The sequence below is a fragment of the Agelaius tricolor genome, unplaced genomic scaffold (genome assembly GCF_023055355.1).
Source record: "Agelaius tricolor isolate 1412-34295 unplaced genomic scaffold, bAgeTri1.0.p SCAF_5, whole genome shotgun sequence".
Lineage (NCBI taxonomy): Eukaryota > Metazoa > Chordata > Aves > Passeriformes > Icteridae > Agelaius > Agelaius tricolor.
The window spans coordinates 21,888,138-21,915,291 of NW_027269265.1; the positions used below are offsets into that span (position 1 = coordinate 21,888,138).

The 27,154-nt window shown below is 43.9% G+C and overlaps 1 protein-coding gene across 1 annotated transcript in view; it reads right to left on the reverse strand.

Moving 5' to 3' along the window:
* The window catches only part of NRXN3 (neurexin 3), a 967,492-nt gene extending 964,544 nt beyond the window's left edge, over positions 1-2,948 (reverse strand). The window contains exon 1 of the mRNA XM_071426717.1: positions 2,731-2,948. The gene's annotated coding sequence lies outside the window, so the exon portion shown is untranslated. The remainder of the gene's footprint in view (positions 1-2,730) is intronic.
* Positions 2,949-27,154: the final 24,206 nt, after the last annotated feature.

Here is a 27,154-nt window from a genome sequence, read left to right on the forward strand (position 1 = left end):
GCCATCAGGATGTAACACAGAATTTTCTCGTCAAGGGATGAGAAACCTTCGGGGGAGTGGGGGCTGGGAGGAGGAAAGCGGGTGTGCGGATGGGGGGGATGGGGGAAAATGGCAGAAAATGGGGAGGAAAATGAAGAATACAAAGCTCCACTTCGCTAATCCAAGATAGACAATCCATCCCTTCCCCCCTCTCTACGCCCTCCCTCCCTCCGAAATGTTGGTGCAGATGGATTTCTGTATCTTGGTTTTGCAGCAGTGGGTCTAATGACTCCCATACCAAACCCCCTCGCTATGATAACCCCTCCCACTATTTTTTTTTTTTAGACCCGGCTGAAGAATAATGTGTTTTTAGAGATAATGGGTTTTATAAAAAGAAAAGAAAAAGGGACGCAGCGCAGACATTATGCGAATAAGCTGCTCCCCGCATCACCCCCATCTTCTCCCAACCACACATTCCGATTTCATCCCCTCCCATCATTCTCCAGCCTTCCCCCATCAGCTCCCCCAAGGAAAGGAAAAAACCCACAGCGCGATCTGGGTAGCCGATCTCAAAATCCCAAGCACTAATCTGCTTGAATTTGTTCTTGCCCTTATATAAGCAGCAGCACGTCAACATGTTCAGTGGAAACGCAGCGTAAAATGAGGCCAGGCTACAGCCATGAACAGGGGTGATATCGGCAGATATCGCTTCTATCGAGAAGCCATCGCCACCAGGTTGATGAAATCAAGCATTGGGCTTCCAGCCGTTCCCTTGCTTTATTTATTTATTTTTCAACGCTTACTCTAATTTTACTTTGTCTCATTTTGGTTTCGCTCTACTTCATTTTTGAAAGGACAAAAGTGAAATAAATAATTAAAAGCCTAGAGACATACCCCACCAGAAGGTGCCCGAATGCTCCAGAAAGAGAATCCTCACCTCCTAACTTTGGGGTTTTGTTTTTTTTTTTAAATAAATAAATACAGTCCTGTTGCTCACATTATCCCCAAACTTCCAGTGTCCCCAGCTGCACCTCCCTACTCCCGAAAACCAGACACTTTGCTAGCGAGAGATAAATGTTTAAGAAAGTGCCGAATACTGAAAAGAAACTGATAGAGAAATGAAGATTATGTCTATACAATAATCCAGTTCATTCAGCTGATAAAGTGCGTTCAGTCGCAAACCCACGAGCAATAATCTCTGCAACCTCCTCCCCCCAAAATACTACTAACCCTTATATAAACTTGCTAAACATAACACTGATGACCATTTCAAATGAAACCAGTGGCAGACGTAACACCTTTCTGGTTAATGCTACAATTAATAACTGACCGTATCATCACGGCAAACAAAACCTTTTGTGATCAAATTTTCCCCCACCTACTCAACGTTTCTCTTAGACTTTCAACAGTCTAGTTAAGAGTTCACCCCCTCAAAAAATAGCCCCTCAAAATTTGCAATAAGGAGCTATTGGTGAGCGGTCATTTCAATATTCACCTTTTTAGGAGGGCTGTGTGCTTGTCTCAGAACAATTACGGGTAGCAAAAATACAGGAGGGACAAATAATATTTAGAAAAAATCCAAATAATTTCTTAAAACTATTTGAAACGAAGTGTCGAACAGTTTGACCACAGAAAGGTGGAAGGAGAGCTTGGAAAAGCAAAAAGCTGAAAGTGTGCTTTTTATAAACGATTCAATGTTTTTAGCCCTGGTTCTGCCTCCCCAATCCTTTGGTTTTTCCGCCGCTGATCTCATGCCTAATCTTTTTTATTGTTTTCTTTTGAGAGAGGAGGGGTAGGTAGAAATCAGGAAGAAAAAAAATTGAAAGTGTTCAATTTGAACAAAATACATTCTTAAAACAGCACTGTTAAATATGTTATTTCGTAGCCACATAAAATTACCATTAAAATAAATTTAAGAGTAAGCAAAAGACAAGTCACCTGCAAAGCACCAGAGTCGGTGCCCTTAGGTAGGAGAATTACATCACTCCCTGACTCAATGGTGTTTTCTTTTAAATTATAAAGCAGGTGTAATTTTTTTCTTACAGAAAAAATCCCGATAAGAAAAAAACTCTAAAGCCGTTATTTCACATAGATTTTGCACGAAAAAAGCACTGAACCAACCTTTAAGGTCACTGACTGCCTGAAAACCCACGGCAGTCACTCGCGGTGGAAGTTTTCAGGCAAGACGGCTACTAAATCATTAATACAAACAAATGGAAGGCGGGGAAGAAAGGCGCTACCGTAATAGATCCGAAGACTTGGAAGAGACAAAAAATATTAAAGAAAAAAACTTTCCTTTTCAGCCTCTCTTCTTTTCTCGTTAGTATTAAAAAAAAAAAAAAAAAATCCTTGAGCTTTAGTCAAACAGCAGGCTCACTGTAAGGGTCTCCCTGCTGTAACTCAGCGTAGTATCTTCTTTTTCGAAAGCCCCCCCCACACCAATTTTCCATTGCAAAATGCCCCGCCGCGGGAACTGCGATCTCCCGAAAAGTCTGACCAAAGGAGCCGGAGCGTCCCGAGGGTCGGTGCGCGCCCACTCCGCCCGGGCGGGCAGCGCCCAGCCCCGCCGGGGCAGCAAGGAACGGGAGAGGGATAAAACGATCCGAAATAGTTGTCGTGGGAAGCGTGAGGAGAAACCCACCCGCGGAGCTCCGGAGCGGCGGCGCCCAGCACTCGCCGGGCGGGCAGCTCCCTCCGATCCGCGCCGTGCCGAGCCGAGCCGAGCCGCCCCCCGCCCGCCGCCCCTCTCACCTCCGCAGCCGGGCGGGCACCGGCCGCCGCGCCAACTCGCGGCTCGCCTGCGCTGCGGGGCAGGGGGCTCCAGCGTGGCCCCAGCCGCGGGGGTCCCGGGGAAGCTGGGCTGGGCTGGCCGTGCCGAGCCGAGCCGTGCCGGGAGAGCCGCGGGCGGAGCTGCGCAGGGCTGAGCGCGCCGCGGTGCCGGAGCAGCCCGAGCCCCGCGCACGCCGCCGCCGCCGCCGCCCCCTGCTGCCGCCGCGCCCGCCCCACCGGCCCCGGCTTTTAAAGAGACCGCGGGTCCGCGCCCCGGCCCCCGGCACGGTCCGCCCGGCCCCGGCAGCGGGCACGGCCCCGGGCACGGGCAGCAGCGCTCCGCCGGGCTTCGCCTCCCTCCCACGCTTCCGCCGCCTCTTCCCAGCAGAGAGCTTCGGCGGCTTCTCGGCCCGTCAGCCTCTCGTTCCTCGAGCGCTCCTTCACCGGGCCGGCACAGCGAGGGCGGATTTCTGCCCCTCTGGTCCCAGCAAGGCGAAGCCGGGCAGACGCGGCTTGTTTTTTCCTTCAGTTTGCTACCAGGGACCAGCCGTCAGAGCAGAGGAAGCGTCTTCCTCAGACGATCACTTTCATGAGTACCCCAAAACCCTTAAAGTTCACAAAGAATTTTCCCTTCTAGCTCAGAGTTTGATCCAAACCTTCTGCGTATTTCTAGTCAATTTATACACTGCCCATTTCATTTAAACCAGCCACTAAGTTTCCATGTACAAATATCTCAAACTTTTTATCCACTCATTTTCTCACTTTTAAAAGTAGAGAAAACAGCCACGGATAGACACCATCGATAATGCTGGGGTCAATATTTCAATCATTTAGAGTGTACATCCTAGATATTGTTATTTATCATTTTATCACTATTAGTACTTAAAACAGCAAATGTACTGTGGGGAACACGTAAGTAAAGATTTTTAATTTGTTGTCAGACTAAAAGTCCACCTCGAAGAAGACTAGCAGACAGGAACATTATTCACATGAAGTGCACACAAACCCAAAAGTGAGGAATCAAACTTTCTGGCCCCTCTCTCCAGACTATATGGTCTTGTAAAATTTGTGTATTATGCTCATACTGCAACACCAGACACTTAGAAATGCATTTGCCTTAGGGACAGACTGCAAAGCTATTTGCCTTTCCTTCTCCCTCTGATCACATATCCAAAGGTTTTTGTCTTTTTCTACATTTTGCATAGCAGGCAGCCTACCCGCAGTACTCAATAAATAATAAATAATTATTATTTTATACAGTATGTATTGATCACCTTCCTACTATTGAAATGCTGCTGCATCTGAGGTGGATAATAGCCACACAGAAACACTAAATAATAGTTACAAGTAGTATTAGGAGCCCCTTGGGAAGTTTCTCTGGAAAACGCAGTCCTTCACACACCCTAACAAATTCATATACATGTACAGAGAAGACCATAGAGACCTATTTCAGCAATGTGACAATGGTCCAGCAAAGAAACATCTTCCTAGCCCAAAATCAGCACCCCAAGAGCAAGATTTTATCCTTTTATATGTTTGTGCAAAGGCAGGTTATTGTTGATTGTTTTAAACATGTTTTATATGAACAACATTGCAGTAAGAACTATCAATCCCTCCTTAGGGCATGGGATTAGATCCTGGTCTCAATTACTGTGAAGAAAATCAGTATTACTTCATTTACTTCAGTAGTTAACTAGTTAAAAAGTGCATCTGACAATAAAATCTGGCTTCTCATGCATTTCTTCACTTGCTGGTAGTTCTGGCAATCTAGCATTTTGTAGCTTGCAGTTTATGAAAGTAATGATTTGTTGAGATAGTCTTCTGAAACTGCACCTCCTCCCCCCCATCCCTGTCCAAGGTCTTCTAAGACCATGCACACACATACTTACATCATATTTTAATCTGGCTGCCTAACAACAGAGTGTCTTCCATGGAAAATCAGTGACAACAGCACCATCTCCACTTCCAATTTCAAATTTAACCACTTTGATTTAGCAGACAGAAACAGAATGTCCTTTGTGAGAAAAAACAAACTAGCAACCTTTAACCAGCTTCATCACTAAGGGTAAAGTGAGTCCAAAAAAGATTTGGGGAAAATAAGCTAGTTTTCATCCTATCCTTTCAAGTGGAAAAAGAAAATCCCAGGACACCTATATATGAATTGTCTAAAATTAGACAAAGGATAGAAGACTTCATCTATCTGAGAAACTTCTATTCAGAGTGCAACATGGAAGCAAGGAGGATAACAACTACTTTGGAAAAAAATCTTACAGTGCCTAACTCGGACACATAGACCTATACTTCTGAAAAATTGTTACAGTTAGGCACCAGAATAGCAGACATCATGTTATAAATAGGCACAGTATAGTGAGAAAATATTCGAAGAGAAGGGAAGTTTTCCTAAGGTTGCAAGGTACGTCTTTGCTGGGGTGTGAAGAAAAATAGAGACAAGAGGAAAGCAGTGCAAAATGAGAAGTTCTTTGTCCAGCAAGCAATGCTATAATTGCTCAACAAGAGAGTGGATTTTTCTTTTTAATTCCCCTAATTCTTTCTTTCTCATCTCTCATTCTAGCCATTCAGCTTGCAAATAAATTGTATGGAGATGAAAAAAACATGATTCTTACAGTGAGGTTTGTAGCAGAACCCTCTAATACTACTTATCTCCCCAGTATATGTCACTGGCATTGTGGTGAGACTTTTCAGAACACATGACATGCTCTGGATAAAGTGTTTTGTCCCCATCTAGACGATAATTAGATACATAAGATTTTTTCAGTGTCTTCATTAAGAAAATAGCCAACTTCCTTTCCAAAGGGCCTTAAATATTAGCAGTGACATAGATTTATATACCTAGGCACCTGACAATTCCCTCCCAACCCCACCAGACAGAAGAGGCAAAGGCAAGAACACACGTTCATAGAAACGCCATTCATCTTCTTTTGTTTGTTCCCTTTAGAATAAATTTCCAAAAGTTTTTACCAAGCCAATGGGCTTTTTATAACTAAAAGACAAAATGCTGTCATAAACTGGGGCAATTCAGTCAGTGCAATTTCAATACATTGCTATGTGGGACTGCTCATCTTCAAGGAACTTATTGTGCTCTGAGACCTGGGCTTGCTAACTCAGGACACAGCTGTAGCAGGCACCACACACAGCTTTTGCTTAGGTCTTGCTAGAGCAGAGAGCTGGCTCACAGGGGGAACCCATCCCCCTGATGCCACAGAAAATGCTCTTGCCATTTCAGCAGTTCCTGGTTCCTTCCCCCCTTTCCGGTTGAGCAGGGGTGATGACAGAGAGGGATCAGACTAGATCCTCCCAGAAAAGCCTCTGGAGACAGAAGTTAGAGGCATCATCCATCATGCCAGGATGTCCAAATGCTGCACCACAAGATCTAGAAGATTCATTTGAAACAAATGCTCTGAGTATGACAGCAGGGGATAGGAAAAGGGGCTGCACTGCAATATTGACACATAGAATATAATCTCCTGGTATTCCTCCTTAGAGTCTTTAAATGGCATTCACCAAATCCTTGAAATTAAGTGTTTGTATGGCACAGTTTAATGGAAATGAGGCTCAAGGGGAATTTGCCATTGAAACAGTGGCAGGGAAATCCGTGCAACATGGCAAGAATGCAATTTATCTCTGGCTTTTTTTTTTTTTCCTTTTGGCCACGTTAGCATTTTCAGTGTCTTTTTGCCGAGAAGTTAAGACCCAAGGTGAATTTACAAGCTGCAGTCCAAATTGTGATCAGATCTTCTTGGGTTGTGCCAAACAAAGCTGATCTTATCTCACTGGTGACCTTATTCTACTTGAGAGAGCAAAACTCATTACAATAATAAGAAATAACAGAGATGGAGGAAAGTAATCATGACAGTGCTTGGTCAGAACTCCCTTTACCATCATTTCAGAGGATTAGTTCTAAGCTCTTCTGCAAACACCATTTTTAACTCCAGCTGGAGGTTCAACCTCCAAAGTTAGTCTGACCACTTGCAGGACATTGCCATTTATTCTTGATGCACAGGCTTTTTCCTCCTCAAAGCATGTTCTGTTGCATTTATTTAATAGAAACTGTACAAACTATATACAGGAAGTCATTTTCTGAGCACCATTTTGTTTGAATGTATAGGGGACAGAAACTATACAGGACACAACTTTGAGTGTGTGGAAGTGTATGAATGAACAAAAAAAACCTTGACGTGTGTAGCCAAGGATGCAAGTGTGAACCCATTCAGGTGAAAGGATTCCTTGTGGGAACAGTGCTTGAGAGAGATCAAATAAGTGGTGTGTGTGCAAATGCTGCAAGAGCAAATTCCAGGCAAATCATATAGGGGAAAAAAGTATATTTCATTGCATCTACTGATTTGGGGAAAGAAATTATTCAAGCCCTTCTCCAAGTTTCATACACTTTTCCACCATCTTTAAGAGCATCATTGTAAGAGGATGCATTGTATGTGTGTATTTACACATAAACATTAACAGCAACAGATGAGACAGATGTGGGTGTATGCCCAGTTCTGCAAGGGAGAATAAAAGAAAAGCTGTACATTCTTCAAGCCAGCGATATAAAATTCCATGGTTGTCACATTGGCTTTGTGACATCCCCTACCAGATATTAGATATATACCTACATCTCATCCTAAGACAGGACATCCATTGCCAACAAGCCTGCTGTGACCCTGACTCAGTGCAGGCCAAAAGAATGAGAATCCCTTCCTATGGGCATCCAGTGAAATGGCCAAAACCACAGCCACAGTTCAGATTTAAACACAGCCTTCCAACAAGTATTTCCACCAGTTTTGAACTCCATCCTTTCTTGCTTCTTGTATCTTTTAACTCCATGGGGTCACTCCAGTTTCTATGATGTCATCCAGCCCCTTGCCTGCAGAAAGACTCAGTAGAACTTTATTGCTTACTGCACTTTCCACTTGAACTCTGCCTCCACTCCTTGTTTCTGAATCCTCAGATGGAGCCATGAAAACTAGCCAATGACATCACAGTGTGCTTCTCTGGCAAAAAATATCATGTCATACATGCGTGTCCCTCAACAGGGTTGAGTAAGAATAGGAATTGATGAGGAAGAGCTAGAGAGACATGCAATCAGAAAAGCTGGATTTAACATGAGCGAAAGATAAGTCTCTCTTTAACAAAATGCTAATCTAATGCATTCACAGAAGCTACTCCTTGAAGAAATTCAACAGCTTCTCAAGGAAGATTAAATAGTATTTCCCTTTTGCCTTTGACCCATTCAGTGACCCTGAAGCACACACCTTGATTGCTTTAGATCATTGGTACTAGATCGGCACATTTCCTGCTATATCCACTAGTTAACACTCCAGACAATGTTGGAAATGCAGACAGTTTGGGAATTTGTATCTGGCACTGCAGTCTTTAGAACCAACCCCTAGCAGTCTCATGTCAAACACTTACCTGTAGCTGGCCACTTATTCACACAAAACAGAAACCCTTCCTGGCCAACAGGAGCAGGTGGAAAAAAGACATCAGTGCGGAATAACAGCATTGGGGCATGACAAGCAGACTGCCCACTCTTCCTCTCAAAAAGCAGACCCCTCAGACTGACTGCAGCACCCATCTCATGTCTGAGTTAAGTATAGATTCCCCTGCAAAATTTCTTTTATCCCATGAGCTCCTGAAAGGTGTGTGCAAGCATCAAGTTATGAGTAACTAATCAGTTGGGAAGCTCTCAGGATAAGGAGCAACTGCTGTAACCAGTGCCTTTCCAATGGTACAGTTATCTCATTTTAAAACCTTATGCACTATTTTGGATAAACATGATAAAAATGGAACAGCTGTTATTTTCTCTGCTGACATGGCAGACAAACAGAATGAATTCAAACATCGTTCTATCTGTATGGGGAAGCACTTCCAATTCACAATCAGATGCCAATAAATGTCCTTTTTTGGCATGAATCTATAATGTGAAGATTTGAGGTGAGATGAGACACCCCAAATAGGACTCCAATAAAACTGGGGCAAGGGGGAAAATTCTCTTCCTGCTGCTATAAAACAGTGGGGACTGGGAATTTTTGTAGCTTCAACAAATTCTTCAAGGAGCCAAAAAGAGCAAAACATACCTTCTTCTCACTTAGCAAACACTATTTTTGACAAAAGCCTTTTATCTTCTGTTTGGTGATAGGCGTGGCATATCTCCAGGGCAAGCCTAAAGCATTGCTTTTGACCTTTAAAACACTATGTGCCTCTTCTTCAAAATTAATAGGCATTAGGTATCTGTGCTACTTAAGCACTTTCTGAAAATCCTACTGAGTACCTATCTAGGAAAATCCAGCCCTCACCACCTTGGATCTCATCACATCTTTTCTCAAGGGAGGTTAAGCCAACACTGGCTCCCAGGCAGAAAAGGAGGTCTATAATGAACCAGCAGCCAGGGCTCTGCCGTGCACTGCTTGCAGGGCTGTGCCCTCCTGCATGTCTCCCCTCCACACCTGGTGAAGGGTTCGACCGATGCTGTGAGGCTGGCAGCAGGCATGTGTTGTCCAGTTACGGGTTCTGCATTCATCACTCTGTATTAAGGCATATTCTTGCATTTCCCGGGCTCAGTCTAGGCTTTAAGACAGGAAAGTTGAAAAGCTAGACAAATGCATATATTCAAAAAAAGGGACAGCAAAAAAAAATTTGAGAGCAGTTCCCCTTCTATAGCCTGGCCCCTGTGTCCCAGAGCAAATACAAACCTTGCTTTAGGGCACTATATAAATTGGTATTATAAATTCAGATGGTGCACCAGGGAGTGCCTCATTCTGTATGATTGGAGTCATTCTCAGGAGCAGTTCAGGCACTCAGCCTGCCACATGCGACTGCTGCCCCAAGGGCTGCCATTACAGATGCATTATTACAAAGCGCTGCAATAAAGCATGAACTAAAACAACTTCATTGAAATGAAGATTAATACTGAACATGTGTTCACCTCCTTACACTCGGAAGGAACAGTCCAGCAAACACAAGCACCACAGTGCTGGGGCTGATGGGTTAGGGGAGCAATGTGCTGGCCAACCACCGCTATCGCTGAAGGCAAGCAATACATTTCCATAGCATCTTTTAAGTGTCCATGGGTAGATTTAATGCAGCAGCTGTGAAGCAGAGAGTAAGGCAAGCAAAATATGTTGAGTGCTGAAACATGCAGAAAAGTGAGCTCTGTTTGAAGCACAAAACAGAGAGGGATGCTTCAAACCTAGAGAAGAAATACCGTTCACTGCAGAATGATCCATACCTTTAGTTATCACAGACTTCAATGGATATTGATGGATATTCTCAGCACTTCAAAGTGTTATACCCACATGAGACTTAGAGGTGAGAAAGATCAGCTAAGGTGATAGTTCTTCCATTCCACTTACAATCAGAACAAGATTATTCCCCATGATCTATTTACTGGTGCCACTGTCACCTCAGTTAAGCTCTCCTATGCCATACAACACTCACTACCTCCCCCTTCTGATGCCCTTTGAGAGCCTCATAAATTTCACCATTGACATAAACTGAGAGCCATTACATCTATATATTTCCTGCTCAAATTAAACTCATGATAGTCTGTTATGGTTTAATGGCCCAACTTTTATGCTTCTTTTTCCTGATGCAGGTTTTTCACTCTTCCTTTCCTTCCAATCTTTGTAAGGCTCCTAGCAAGACTAGCTGTGACAACTGACTACACCTCCCGGTGGATTCAACTCCTTCATTCTAGCAACCAAATTGGACCTGAACTTGTAGTAGTAAGTGTAAAAAGATCTAGAATAGACACAATCCATGACCCTCAGAAGAAGTGAATTAGTCAGTTCTGGAAGTACTCCTAGATCCTTTTGAAGTCTCTGTGACGTGACCCGATATGAAGGCATTGAAAGGCAGCACAACATCATCTTCTTACTAAGGGGAAAAAAACCCACATGGGGAGGGGCAGATGGAATTTCACAAGAGGAAAAAAAAACATTGGTTGCTATATTACACCTCCAAAGTAACAGATTCATGATTAATCTGCACGATGGTATTTTGCACGTTAAGGAAAAAGCAACAATCTCCTCTGAGGGCACACCCCACAGAACAGAGGCTCTGACCCTTGGGAATCAACTGCATGCAAAAGCCTTTATCACTTAGCAGTGATTAAGACCTCATAGATGATCTGTCTTTGGCATAACACCCATATAGGCACATTGTCATGAATGACACAGGTAGCTTTAAAAAAAAAAAAAAAGGAAAGAAAACAAACAAAAAACAGAGTCATCATGCATCTCTGTGTATGGGCTGGAAGTGAATGTGGGGGAAAGCACTAATAAGAGAACAGATGCCCTCACGATTCTGGCATCTACATTGCTTTCTGCTTCTGGAGTAAAAAAGAAATTTGTCATAAAAATAAATGAACTGACATCAAATATTCAAGTTTTGGGGAAAAAAAAAACTGAAGGCGATATGTAAATACACAGTAAACAAGAAAAGCTCCTGTTAACAGGTTTTTCTTTCCTCCCCAGGTTGACAGGCACTGCACCAATGCAACTGAGAGAGAATGAGACCTGCTGCATTCAAACAATTTCTAACAGAACTAAAACTCTGCACTGAACATGGACGAGGAAAGGTTGGGCAACTGCTTTTAGACAAGGCTGCCATGTCACTGCCCGTTCAAAGGGCACTACTGTAAAGCAACAGGTTTGAATTATATTATTTCACAGCAAGGTGCCATCCATTCCTCCTTGCACTGCAATTTTAAATCCCAAAAATAGAGTGGCCTTCACAGCCCTCCCACAGTGTACCTCTCACACCACCACAAATACAGCTCAATAACTGTCCATTGTCATCAATATTCTCCTGACTGAAGATGACTTAATAAAACATTCTTAGAAGCCAGTCAACAAGACTTACAATTAAAAGGGAGCCATTGTTAAGCTTCAGTGAATTATTGTTTTACTTAGTTCTCCACACTTCTACTAAACCCAACATAACACTTCATCCCAGGCTGGATCTATGCTATGTCTAGCTCTGAATGGAGAACTCTGTAGACCTCTAAAAGGACAGGACTTGTTCTATCATCATAAAACACAACTTCAAAGGCCTACAAATCTCCTAGATTTAAACTATGCATAGAAGCCAACAAAGATCCATATGCTGATGAGTCAGTGCCTTCATAGAGCTGATTCACATCACACAGAAAGATGCATGAATCCTTATGCACGCTTCCTATGAAATGACCATTACATTTCTCTAACAATCAGATTCCTGCTGGCCAAAATGTTATTTGGTACCTGCACTCAGAGCTGGAGGCACTGAAGCTTTCTACCCATCAAATCTAGGATCAGGATTTGAGCTGCAATAAAGTAATTGGTGTACCTGGTTAAAAGATGAGGCAGTGCCTCTCAGCATTGGCCTAGAGCACACAGAAGACAGAATCCTCCTATAGGAACTAATCCTTCAGCTGAAGGAAGAAATAGTCAGAACACCCACCAGGTCTGCAGTTGCTACATTTCATATTACCATCCTAATAAACAAGAAGGTTTCCAACAGGCTCTTATTAACAAAGTTTTGCTTAGCCCAATGCTGTCTCAGCAGGAGGCTCCAGGGGTTAAGTCAATGGGACTGTCATAACCCAGACACAGGCAAGTGTCAGTCAAAGATGAACTGCAGGGTCTGGAAAATGCTCTGCTCCACTAGATGCAAGGAGTCACAGTGATTATATGCAGTGTGCTTATGATCACCCCATGCACAGGCAAATCCATAAGAGATGACTCCATCCTACCCCATGCAGCTACAAACCACAGCTGACTTTGAGATACTGGCCTGCAGACAGAAGACATTGATTATCTTGTCCCTTTTTGCCAAGCACAATCTGAGAACTACAGCTCAACCTGCTTGTGGTATTACTGATCACCACTGCAGAAAGGGTCATGTCATCTCTGATTTCATCACAATATCTGCAAGAATCATGCAAAAAGTGCTGCTGCATCAGACGTAAATTATTCTGTGTTTTGTGCAAGATAGAGTTTTACTGGGCACGTAAGTGTAACTTCAGAAATCTTTTAAACAAGGAAGTGTTACAATCCGCTGTGTAAATGCTGGCTTCAGAATGGGAGATGCCTTTTCTTGTTTTCCTTGGTTTAAGCTCCCTCCAAAATGATGCAACCTGACTTGTGAAAAGTTATCTTATAAAGAAACAATGAATTTATACAGGCATATCAATTTAAGTTCACACTTACATGCACCAGTATCACTTCTCCAGGCAGAAAACATATTAGAAAAAGGACTTTCACAGCATTATCAACAGCAAAAAGGAGAGAAGCTACATCAGATACCAGCACTGACAGAGAATTGAGGTCATCTCCCAGGTCTTGTCATCTACTCTGGAGGAAACCATGGTTTGGTGTCAAGCTGAAATGACTGAGAGATGGAACTTGACAGTCCAGACACCTGCAGCCATGTCTAGAAGCCAGTCTCCATCTTCATCCCTCATCTTGTCCAATTTTAAAATGAAAAGCTGCACTCCAACCACCTCCCATATCTTTTACAAAGGTTAACTATTTAACACTAAAGATACCTACTATAAACAAAAATAATAGAAGACTGTATATGAAAAATTTTGAGGAGATAGATGAGTTACTGCCCTGACAGCAATTTTTTTAGGTTTTGGTTGGGTTTTTTTTTTTCAAATTTTTGAAGACAGAAATCTGGGTAACTCCCATCTTTAAAAACCTTCAATATTAACAAAAGTTTCCCTACTGTAAAACATTCAGAATTACTCTTTTCTTCTCTCTGTGTGTTAGGAAAAGAAAAAAAAAAAAAAACTCTTGCAAGGGGTTATGATGCATCTTTAATGACAGAGCTGAGAGAAGTGCCTGCCATACAAAGAAGCTAATCAGTCAATCAAGAGCCCGCTCACCAGACAGAAGCCGTCAGTGCCTAACTGCTGTCTCCACCTGTCCAGGGAAACAACAAAACACCATGGTACATGCCTGACAATTGAGTGCAAAATAGCACACATATTTATCTATTTCTAAGCATCAAAGGGGCAAGTTTTTGCTTCAAAATAACATTTTCAGGAATATCAAACCCAGCATCACACATGTACCGGTGTGCATTTGAAATAAGACTAGTGACTTTCTTTTTGAAAACAGCAGCAATTCTTAAGAAACAGAAGGGCAGTAGGTGAGAATTGCTATAATTAGGCTAGCTGGAAAATCATCTGCCATGAGCTTGGCAATCTAGATCAGTTAAGCGAAGAATTGTAGTTTGAAGAAGGAAATACATCTCTTAAAACCAAAACAGAAGGGCTACAGAAGCTGTATGGTTTTGTATTAGTGGGAGCATAAAGGTCATCATTTTTATTTCCTGGGTTCAATATTGTCTGAGAAAAACCACATTATCCTTCCCTGCCTCAGTTTCCCCAGCTAGACAAGGATAATAAAGCCTACCTATGTTATAAAGGAATGATTGATTGTGCAGCTGACTTCATTAATATTCACAAAGTGCGTGGAAACCCTTGCATGAAAAGTGCTGCCCAAGTACTGACTGCTAAAACTGCCATTTTGCTGAGTGCTCTTGTGAAAAAACTTCGATTTTTTTTTTCTTTTTTTTACAATTCTCTCTAGACGAGTAAGTGTTTGGGAAGTGCTTGGCATACAAAGACTTTATAAAAGCAGCAAGTGCCTTGAAATAACCCGCTCGTTATCCCGCGGCGGCCTGAGGGCGATCGCGCCGCGGGGCCCGCGGCCGGTGACGCTCTCCAGGGTGCTGAAACCCGCGGGTGCTGCCCCGCCGCTGCCCCGGGCGGGCTCTCACCTGGGCCCTCACCTGGGCCGCAGGGGCTCTCACCTGGGCCGCAGGGGCTCTCACCTGGGCCGCAGGGGCTCTCACCTGGGCCCTCACCTGGGCCCTCACCTGTGCTGTCACCTGGGCCACACCTGCCCGGGCAGGCCCTCACCTGCGCCCCTCCCGTCAAACGGAGCTAGCCCGACGCGAGGGGCAGGCTGGGCTGCCCAGCTGCAGTGCCAGTCACTGCAGCATGTCATTGGACTATTTCAACACAAACCCGAGCTTCCAGTCCAGATCCCATTGCCCTTGCTTAGTGGCCTGATGGCTTCCTGAAGAGAGGCAGCTCAGGTCACAAGTGATCTGTGATCTCACAGTATGAGCATCTCTCCTTGTGTTTTAGTCATGGAGAGGTCTGTGCATGCAATGGGTCTAAACCTTTCTGTGTGCAGAAGTCTTCTGTGGAGCACTCTGAACTCAGATTTCTGCACCCTGAAGCATGACCTGACTTAAAGCACACCGTCTATTCCTATGATAGGGAAAGGCAAGAGGAATGGCTACAGATTATGGATTACAAAATAAATTAAATATTACTTGGAGGGTAACCTCTCTGCAGCTTACCTGTCTTTATCTTTTTATTCTGGGTCACCACCTATCTAGTTATTTTTATGCTGACAGGGGCCTTGGCCAGCAGCAAGCCTCAGAGCACTGTGCAGCTGTTTTGAATACTCTAAAAAACTGGGGGGAAACATATCTGTAATGGTTTAACCCCAGCCAGCAACCAGGCACTACACAGCCACTTAGTCACTCCCCCACCAGCAGGATTGGGCAGAGAATCAGAATGGTAAAAGCTGGAAAACTCAGGTGTTGAGATAAAGACAGTTTAAGTGGGTAAAACAAAAGCCACACATGTAAGCAGAGCAAAACAAGGAATAGATTCACTGCTTCCCATGGCAGGCAGGTGTTCACCATCTCCAGGACAGCAGGGCCCCATCACATGTAACAGCAACTTAGGAAGACAAACTCCATCACTTCAAACATCCCTCCCCTCCTCCTGCTTCCCCCACTCTCTATACTGAGCATGATGCCTGTGGTGGTTTGACAGGAAATATGTTTTCTGGGATGCTGTAGTCAGGCCAATTGGTGCTCAGATTTTAATATTGGCACCTAATGTGGCCATTGGACATTGGATCCACCTCTGAGCACACGGGGTTAAAGCAGGGCTCTGCCCTGGGAGGCTCTCTTGGGTTCCAGCCAGTGAAAGGTTCAGAGCTGCCCTGCCCGGCTGCGGGCTGGGCGGGGCAGGGGCAGCCATGGGGCCGGGTGAGGTAGGCCCAGGGGCAGCCATGCGGCCGGGTGAGGTAGGCCCAGGGGCAGCCATGGGGCCGGGTGAGGTAGGCCCAGGGGCAGCCATGGGGCCGGGTGAGGTAGGCCCAGGGGCAGCCATGCGGCCGGGTGAGGTAGGCCCAGGGGCAGCCATGCGGCTGGGTGAGGTAGGCCCAGGGGCAGCCATGCGGCTGGGTGAGGTAGGCCAGGCCTGGACAGAAGGGAGGGGAAGGCCCCTGCAGGATGGAAGGGTGGAGGAGCACTGAGAGGCATCGGGCAGCCACCACCCACCCCCCCAGGAGAGACAGAGAGAGAGCCTGTGCCTGTGCCACCTTGAAATTTAATAGTGGCTGGCTGAAAAGGAGAAGGGGGGAGCGGCGAGAAGGTGCCCGGCAGGGCAGCCATGGGAGTTCTGGACAGACAGAGCCTCAGATTTTTAACCCTTTTCTTGGATGATGGAAACCTTACAAATACTAATCCTCCTGGAGCTGAATGAGAAGAGAGATATAGATGAGATAAGAGGAAATGGGCCATGAGAGAAATAGAGAAGAACTCAGGTGGAAGAGATGATGGAGTAGCTTTTGCTGGACTCTTTTTGTGTAGCCATGAACAGAGCCATGTTTCCTTGTGATACAGGGACTGCATTCTAGGGGGAGGCAATGCCTCAGGACCAAGAGGGTTCGGTGTGGGTACCCCTCAGCCCCAGGGGGTGAAAAATATGGGGGGGGACAGATGTCCCAAAGTTGAGACTGTGCCTTTTTGGAGTGGGACGAAGCATCCTTAAAAGTTGACCCTAGAAGCAGCTCTGGTCCGTGTTCAGTGGTGAGAGCGCTGGACATGAAAGGAAGAGGTCACCATTGGCACAAGAAGGACTCCTTCTCCTCTTGATGAACTGAGGATTGAGTATTCTGAAGGGTGGTGCTGGACCGAGAGTTGATGATTTGGGGGATGTATTGTATTGGGAATTTGGTGGGGAAGAGGAGGAGATGTATTTGTGAAGTTTTCATTTTCCTTGTGTGTTTCTTTTTTTTTTTTTTCCCCTTTCCCTTGTAGTTTAGTTAATAAATTTTTTTTTTTCCAAAGTGGGAGCCTGCTTTGCTTATTCCTGGTCACATCTCACAGCAGAAACCAGGGAGAGAGTATTCTCATGGAGGCACTGGCATTGTGCCAGTGTCAAACCATGACAATGCCACATGGTCTGGAATATCCCTTTGGTCAGTTTGGGTCACCTGTCCTGGCTGAGTCTCCCCCCAATATCCCCTGCATCCCCAACTTCCTCACCAGCTTAGCAGTACAGAAAGCAGAAAAGGCTTTGGCTCTGTGTAAACTCTGCTCAGCAATAACAAAAACATCCCTCTATTATCAACCTTGTGTTCAGCACAAATCCAAAACACAGCCCCATACCAGCTGCTGTGAAGATCATTTACCCCAGCCCAAACCAGCACATCTCCTCTCTTTGATCAAAAGCAACACTTCAATGAAAGGAAGCACAAGTTTTCCATGTGTACTCTGCTGGTAGGGCTCACATAACAGGAAACCTTACCTGATCAGGGAATCCTACTGGCAGCCAGGAAGAAGAGGGGACAGGCCAGCTGCCTAACATACAATATGCAGGAACAAACTTGATATTTTGTTCATGAAATATACAGCAATTGGCCCCTCATTCTGCACTCATCATGAGTAAAGACAGGAGTGAGGGGAAATGCCCTGTTTTCCACTAGCTCTTTTGAGGCTCATTAAATTACCCATTGTTTTCTAACCTGGATATTTATGCCCTTCCCTTGTGAAAAAGGACAGCAAATAAAACTGCAATCCCCAATGCAAGGAACAAACCAAACTGCCCCAATCTTATATTTCTCTCAGGGACCATTTCTAGCTGTGAAAAGGCAGCTAGGAAAATACTTCTCAGAGTCACAGATTAGACTAAATTAATTAATGTTTTTAAGGCTCAGGTATTATAAGAATGCAAGTCATAGAAAAAGCTTATCCAAAAAATTAAAGGATCCTAAGTGCCTACCTCTAATCTTAGGAGTTCTCAGGATGGGGAAGAGAGATAAATAAACCCATACTTGCTCTGAGGGTTAACTCACTGTCATGGCTAAAATCCAAATTGAGTAATTACATTCTGTCTCCTGAGTGTGCCCTTGAAGTTTCTGCTAAGCATGTGACTTCCCTTCACTTCCTGTTGCCAAGTTCTGTTACGTGTGCCTAAGGATCATCTGTAGCCACCCATATGACCTGACACACTGCAGGAAGAGGAAGGTTTTGTTCATTCCCCACTCTGCAATTTTTTGATGAAAAGTCTTGTTGCATTATCATACCTCATGTGACTTCCAAAAGCATTTTGCTGGGGCCACTTCACTATTAGCAGCAATACCGTATTTGCTCCATAGCACATTTTATAAATACCTTTTCCCAGTGACAGCTATACTAGGAGTGTGCCAAGCCTCTAATATCCACAGCACAGCTCTTTATACTGCCTTATTTAACAGATGCTGAAAAGGCTGAGAACATGCTGGCTGTTTGTTTTCAGCATGGGGTTTAAAGTTTGGCATTAGAGTCATTCCCCGTACTACAGCAAGGGCCTTTAAAAACCCCCACAAAAATCTCCTTGTGATACTAACAGAGCCATGAATTGTCTCTTGAAGACACTTTTATACATCTCTTTATTGTATATTTACTTAGGCTTCCTTCTTTACAGCACATTTTTTCCTAACAGGAAACATGTTTTATACCCCTACAACATTACTCCAGAGAAGCCAGGATAAAGCCAGAAGCAGCAAAGGCAGCATCTACTTCTCACTGGCTGCTTGATTTTCCTGGAATTCCTCCTAACATTAGAAATGCTGTAAAGGAGATTTTTAAAATGCCATTGGGACAGAAAGGAAACAAGAAAAACCACACACACTCACACACACAAAGAACCCCAAACAAACAAAAAAACCCCAAACAAGCAAACAAAAAACCCACCCACATGAAATTGCTTCCCCAACTAGATCTTATATCCTAAAGATATACAAGCACCTTATTCAAACTGAAAGGGATTACCATTAGCTACTTGAATATTCAAAAATCTGGTTCCCCAAGTCTCTATTCTCTTTTTCACTTGGCATCTTGGACCCTGCTAGCCAAGATACAGTATCATCTTATAAAACCAAGAGATCCATAGGCAGAAGGCTTCCAAAAGATCCCAAAATGCACACATCCAAACAGACTACCTGTATTTCCTGGAAGCTGCAAAACAAGAGAACTTCATTCTGAAGTTAAATCAATTACCAAGGTTTGGTTTTTTTTGGTTTTTAAAATCTAATATCAAGCAGCAACTGGGAAAGGTAGATTTTCAGTATCTGAAAAAAATAATAAAATAATCGTCTACTTGTTACAAATGTTTTCCATCTACACAGTAAGTAACTTCCATTAACAGAGAAGAGGTCTGTCTTGTAACATGACATTCCAAAGTGCTAAAAACCTGAAGCTCCATTTAGCTTTAATAAAAGCTGTGGAGAATAAACCAAAAATTAGACCAGAGCTGTCTGATAGTATTTAGCTATACTGGGGGCAAGAAATTGCCTTCATCCATACCTGAAAAGAGGCCGACTGCCATGTAACTTGGCATCCCAAATGACTTCAAGGTTGAGCTCATGCTCTGGCTGCACAGAAGGATGCTCAATGCTCACCTGCTCTTGAAGGAGCAAGATGAGAAAGGCACTTAAAATCCAGCCTTCTGAACATTGGCAGAGCAACAGCTGCAAAATACCAGTCAAAAAGTTGGAATTAGTTGCAGAAAGAGCTACCAAGGAAGGGGCAGCTAGTCCTCTGCTTGGAAGTCTTGCAAGTCTCCAACTGTAACCAGATGAGGGAGGCACTGTCTGGACTGTTCCGCGTCTGTGTCAGTGACTAACCACAGTCAGGAGACACGTAGGCAGCTGACTCCAACACCTCAACAGCAATTCTACTCCTCTGAATTGCATTACTTTTTTAATAACTTCACTCCAAGGTCAAGATATATGTTTATGTGATCCAGACCCACAGCTGTCACCTGTAAAAATGAAAGCCATCTCCTTAGGGAACGCTGGAAATGCCCCATGCAGTTGAAGCCCTTTGGCAGTGAGAACAGAAATGTTCAACTGTTCTAGAACAATAAATCACAATGACAACACAGACTGACATGGAACATTTTCTCTCCAAGAGAGCATTTTTATGCTTTGCACTTTTTCCTCCTATTTGTGACACAGCCCACATTCTGTAATCTCAGTAAATGGCCATTTTCCATGCTTGACTCAGGCTAGCTACAGAAATGGAAAGGCAGGAGCATCACACCAAAGTGACATAAGCAAATGAGCCATCTGATGACTACCTACTAAAAGAGACCTAGGAACCTCCTGTTTCCCCCACCCTCCAGTTTGTCACTGCAATGTAGGCTAGGATACTGAGGTCAGAGCACTGCACACTCAGAGGATTGATGTCAATCTCTGCAAGACATCATGCACTCTCTTCATACAGGACAGCCCTCTAGCTAGTTAAAATGGGCTTCAGCCTTGCTTTGGTTCCCTATGCTGTCTCATCTCCTCATTGGACTTTGCTTTGCCTCAGTGAACTCCCATTGTTCACAGCAGAACATGAAGGTTGATGAATTTATCCTCACATTACTCTCTGGAAGGCAGAGAAGTGTCAACTTCTCATCTGCAAAAGGGTGATAATTAAATGCTGAGAGAATAAATGACTCGCACAAGGTCACTTGGGAAGTATGTGGCAGAACTGAAAATTAAATGCAGATCTCCAGAGCTGCAGGTCAAGGCCCAGAACACAAAATCTTTCTGCCCTAGTGGCACAGTGAAGATCAGGTGTCCAGCATACCATAAGACCCTCTGTAGGAATGTGTGTGTCACTGCTACTGACACATCTTACATGTTGTTTATCTGTAGGAAGAATTTGATACATTTCAAAGAATCAGCTAAGTATTAAAGATTAAGCTGAGAGGAAAGCAACACAGAATCTACCTGAAAAGTTATTAAAGGCCTTTTCAACATCTTGTGTAAGGCAAATATGCCCCATAGCCTTCTCTTGGGCATGCTACTAGTCCAGGGCAAAAGCTAACATCAGCACCATATTTAATGTGTAGCAATCATTAAATGCAACCATGAATTTATCTTTGTAATTTAACATAAGACTTGTTAACAGATTAAAGGCTTTGGTAGTGCTACAGATAGCATCAATAGTTTAATAACTATTTATCCGCACCTTCACACCTTACTTGCTGTGCAAACTTCTGTTGTCTTCTTATTGCAAAGCTCCCATACCTTCTCAGTAGTTTCTCATGGGCATCTCCTCACAGCATTGACTCCTTCTTCACAGCACAACCAAAAAACCCCAACTCTCTCCTCACGCAGATAACCCACTCTTTTGTAGCACTCATCTTCTTATTGGACACAGCTGTGGCCTATTAAGGGCAGGCCTGTTCCTAATCTTTGGTGATTAGTGCAGCTGCAACTCCTCAGGTGTAAGACTGCCTTCTGCACTTTCTTACATTGTATCTCTCCACAAACTTCTACTAAACACAGACTTTTCCTTCTCTTCTTTCATTTGCAGATGCTTCCAGCAGATATATGTGATCAGACTTCCCCCAATATGTGTCGCAGGTTTCCTTCAGATCTCTCCCTAAAACACTTTTAGCTCTCAGGCTTTCAAAAGGAAATGAGGCCCTGGAACAGGTTGCCCAGAGAAGTTGTGGATGCCCCATGTCTGGATGTGTTCAAGGCCAGGTTGGACAGGACTTTGAGCAACATGATTTATTGGAAGGTATCTCTGCCCATGGCAGGGGTTGGAACGAGATGATCTTTGAGGCCCCTTCTGATCCAAGCTATTCTATGATCTTAACTAGTATGTGGGTCCTCCATCTGCTGTATTTTGAAGGTAGGAGTGACACAAAGTTGTCTCTGCAGGAGAAATGTAGGGGTCCTGTAAGCCATAAAGCCTCCTTAAGAAACCAGAAAGGTATGAGGAAGATGACTGGGAAGCAGCACAGAGCTGAGCTGTTATGGAAGTGACACTGGGTGGCAGGGCAGGGAGGCACTTCTGAAGGTACTAAGAGAGGAGCACATAAAAAGGTGGAGAGCTGAGAGAGGAACAAAGTCATTCAAGTAGAGACCTGAACCAGTTGGATTCCAGCGCCAGAAATCTTTGATTTCATAACAACCAGGCAAACCCTAACAGTATTCTGTAATTCTTCAACTCTTGGTGCTTCTTTTTAAGAGGTATCAGTAGCACAATGGATTCTAGTGGCTTTGCTCATCACTAATCCCAGGTGTTTGCCTCAGCTCTGTGATGATTCCTCCTCTTGTCTAATGCATGTTGCTGCACTGCTTTGGTGCTCTCTGAACTCTCTGTGAAGTCCCAGAGTGGCCTTTGTTCTTAATGTGTGCACAGAAGAAAGCAGATGGGTAAAGCTTAACTCTGAGAATCATAATAATAATTATAATAATAGAGGTAATAATAACAAATCAGATGCTTTCATCACAGTTCTGAAAAGTTGCTACTGATTTTGTAAAATTTGTATTTGTATTCAAAAAACTCAATTACAAATTTGTGACATTAATTCCCTGCTTCACTTGGACAGCTCAGCTTTCCATACTGCAGTCAAGTTTCCACATAATTCCATGGTGTTTCATCAAACAAAATATTTGGAAATATTCTAACTATAATATTTTCTTTCAAGGCACATTTCACCATCAAAATAAGTTCATATTTGTTTTGCATTTTTTTAAAGTAATATAAGTATTCATGGTCAGAAGTAGTATTTGGAGTAGAGAAAAAGATCAAATGGCTATAAATTATAGCCCAAAGGGAGTTAATAACTGTACTCAATTTTTTCTAGTAAATTAAAGTACTGAGGAAAAATTTCACCATGAAAAAAACCTCTGAAATAACTGGAGGAAAAAAACAACCAAATATGTTTTTATGTTTCTCACCTGTTTTTTTTAAGTTTTTGCTTAAGGAAAAACATTACTCTTAAGGTGGTCCCTATAGTGTGTCATCAAATTACACTTTTGGAATTACAACAAGTTAGGATTATCCAAAGGCTGAATTCATCCTAAAGAACATCCCCAGATGAGACATTCAACTGTTCTCTATAAGAACCCAAATTTGCCCTCTACTGCTATGACAGTATTGCAGAGTATCCATAAACAAATCTGCTCTACTGCCAGTGACGAGACAATGTTGCTGCCCTGTCTTGCTTCTGCATTCACATAGCAATTTTGGTTTTAAAACTAACCCAAATAATCAACAAAAAACTTGAAGTCAACATCCTAAAGCCTTTCTTGTCTTGTTCTTGGAGGATGTATATGCTGGTACATAAGAATAATCTTGAACATTTTTTATTAATATCTCAGCAACACAACACTGTATCCCCATCAGGTCTATCTAACCACTGCCCACTGATTCCAACTGATTACTTACATCAGTTTACAGTGCCTAGGCAGAGATAACTTTATAGATCTAATACTCCAGAACTGCCAATGGCCCAAAGCCAATCAGTGGATTTGGCTGCTAGAACCAAAGCTGCACACCCCCTTCATAGCCACTATCTCTGCTAATGAAAAAGGGAAGGCTCACCTGGTATCACTGGGAGACTCACCCCCTCCTTAACAAATATTTCTTTTATGTCCTTCTTTCTCTTCCAAATCCACTGCTCTTAGCCCCAAGAGGCAAATTTCAGTAGGGCACCATGAATAGCTATCCAAAACAAACAGAAAAAGCTAAACCCGTAACATTTGAGCAGCAGCTAGGTCAGGACTACTAACTTTCATGGAAGAAGAAAACTAAAATTACTTTTGCTATTAACAGGGCAACTGTGGGACTAAGGACCATTGGCAAGGGCTCAGGTACAGCAGATCTCTGCACACAAGCCTCAGATGAGAGCTCTGGTTGCCCCACTGCCAGCACTACCCCAGTGGATCTCACAGCCAGAGCTGACAATAAAACAGGACAGCTCTCCCTCCAGGCTGCCACTCTGTGCTCTGAGCAGCACCACCCACACAGGAATGGGGCAGCACCACCATCAGCAGGAGAGGAGCTGTGGGAATGGGGCAGCACCACCGTTAGCAGGAGAGGAGCTGTGGGAGCAGGGCTGAATGCAGATGGAGCTGCTGAGAGCCCTCCAGGCACTGAGCAGTGCAGTGTCCTACTCAGCTCAGAAAGGAGCAGTCCCAAGGGGGTGAAGCAGACCCACAATGCCCTCCCACAGCAGCCTGCATGGAGACACGGACTTTACACCCATGAATATACTTAAAATGTGATAAAAGGAGGAGGGAGATGCTGCAGAGGGGGAAATGAAGTCACATTTTCATGGAACAATGGTTTGAGGGGCCCCACAGGATCACGTGCATCATTTTCAACCTGGCAACCCCAAACGTGCAAGGCATTGGGTGACTAAGACACAAAATTAGACACATAAAAATGATTAACTTTCAAACCCTGGGGGTTTCTCCCTTTGATGGGAACATCTCTTCCCATTGCTGCAACTTCATCATCTTTGCTTTTGAGGGAAACAAATTTTGATGACTCCAGCGGAAGAACACCAAACCTTGGATGGGAGTCAGAGTTTTGACATCAAAGTCAGCAATGCCCCTGCAAAATGAAGTGCAACTGAGAAGCACAAGCACAGTCACAGGCCCCTTCTCTTCTGTAATTTTGCTTTCAGCATGCTCACCCTTCCCAGAGAGGAGTGAAAGGACACAATGACAGCTTCACCACACCTTTGCTGGGATTGGCAGCTTCACACTACATGAATACCACATTATTCTCTCCCTGATCTCTCATTTTCCACTCTTTAGTTAAAAACATCATCCCTGTTGTGCCCTTCACACCCTTTCCCTCTCAGATACACTTCACCATCTAAGCCTTTTCCCCACGTTTTGCCACTTCCTGTCCTCTGTGCAATCCCATTCCCAGTCCTTCTAATCTGTTCCCACCTACACATCTCTTACTCTTTCCTTCCTCAGCCTTAGCCCCTCTCTAACCTTTCACGCTTTCTCTGTTCTCCTCACATCTACAGCTGCAATCCCATTCTCTTCCCTACTTCTCCCATCAGCCTGTACTCTATTCCCAAACCTTCTTGCTCCCTCAGACCCCGTTCCCTGCCCCACAGCTCACTTTCCTGTCTCAATTCCCACACAGTTTTTTGTATTTCTCAGCTCTCACCACTTTCCTGAGGGATCATCCATCCCACCAGGCCCAGCTTGCCTCCTTTTGTTTATACACACAGTCAGGTCTTCCCTCTCCAGCTTTGCTTCTAGATCTGCCACATTTAGAGAGTCACCCTGACCTACTTAGGTTCCCTGACCTAGTTATAGCAGAAATACCAATTCTAAACACTTGAGAAAAAAGGGCAGTAGGAGGAGAGAAATAATATTATTATGTTTTGAAATAAAAACAAATCCACCAGCCCAGGGCTGCTGAGTTATTTCAGCTCTGACCATGCCCCCAGGGAAGCAAGAGCAGCAATTCACTTGATATTTCAATGCCAGCATGGCCACAGATAATTCAAACCAAGACATCACCTGCAAAGATGGTCTGTAGTCTCTTGCTCTCATCCCTTTTGTTTTTTTTGGTTTTTTTTTTTATTCTAGCCTTATTCTGTCTGGCCTTACTCACCCAGAGCTTGTCTTGACCTCCACACAGGTATTTCACAGAAAACCTGGGTTTGCCCACTGCTCTCACCAGCCCTTCTTGACTGTGGATCCAGGCTACAGCAGCAACCTGTTGGCTCAGGAACAGCATTTCTACAGCTGGGATTCATTTAGAAATCAAGCAATGCTTTGCATCTGTTTGTATGACAGCCTCAGCCCTTTCATTCTACTTCAGCTATTGTCACAGCTGTCTTCTCCCTTCTTCTCCAAACTGCATTGTTCACTCACCTTGCTCCTCCACCTGGCTTGGTGTTGCAGTGCTGTCACACATTTTCTTTACCAGCTCCGGAAAGAAATGCTGTCAGCAGTGCCAGCACTGACACATAAACCCAACTAGAAATAGCAAATATTCTTCAGAACTAGTCAGGAGTCTTGGGGTTAGCAATGCCCATTCACTTGTGTTCTGTGTCCTGTGCTCATGACTTAGCAGCCAGGAACCTGTGACAGCTGGGGCTGTGATTCACTTCCAGCTAGGCTTTTATTTTAGTCACAGTTAATAGACTTCCCTGTAGTGTTTGTATTTTAGGAATCATATTAGCCCTTTAGTTGCCTGGATGAGTTCATTAAATCAATGTCTCTTTACAGCTGACACTTGTGGTCCTGACCCACCCTGTATAGGGCCAGTGGCCTGACTAACACTAAAAGCAGCCTGCTCTGCACCCTGAGCTCACAAGGTACTCCCACCACCACAGCTTTAAATCTTGCCAAATATTCCAGCAGAGGCTCTCCCTCCATTGCCAAAGTCCCATCAAAAAATGTAGCTGAGTGCACTGTAGCCCTCCCACAATTTCACCAGATATGTTTATTCAGACATGAGAGTGTAGTCATTCTGCATTTATTTACTGTGATTTTGTACCTGTTTGCCAGCTTCAACATAAACCACGCTTTTTGGCTATTGACTTCTGGGTTATGCACTAATCTGCTGAGCAAATGGCTTTAGAAATTTACTGTGGAGCCCCCAAATCCCTGTGTTGTCATCAGCCACTGCCTGCTAAATGTGCACTTGTAGATATTCAACTGCCATTTTATCTCCTGCATTTCCTTTACACCTGATTTCTCCAATCTGTCCCTCTACCTGTTGGTTTTTTACTCCTCATTGTACTGTATCTACATTTAGGTCTGGTCCTACAAATGCAGTGCACACCCACAGTCCATTCAACCACCCTTGGTTTTGACTAAAGGCATCACTTGCTGTTAAGATCCAATTTTTGAAATTATTACAGAGATGCCTCTGCCCAAATTAAAGAGCAAACAAGACCACATGCCAAAGTCAATAGTAAGGATTTTATTTAACTATAAATGTGAGGTAGACAGATAGAAAGAAATAGAAAATGGGAAAAGTGGAGAAAGAGAGAGAGACAGATTAAGTAAAAAAGGTATCACCACTCTGTGGGCCCAGTGGCATCCTGTTGGTCCTCCTGTTCAGTCTTCTCAGTGGTATGGGTGCCACAAAACAAAGAGTTCTATGAGTTAATATAGTCCAGGTATATGTGGGAATGCCCCAGCGCTTACCCTGCTGGGGGGAGTTTTACACTGTCTTTTGCAACCAGCTCTGGATCTGTTGCAACACTTTGGATCATGTGCAGTCCTCTGGTGGAATGCCTCAGAAATGAGTCTGGGGGCACTTTGGGGGTCCT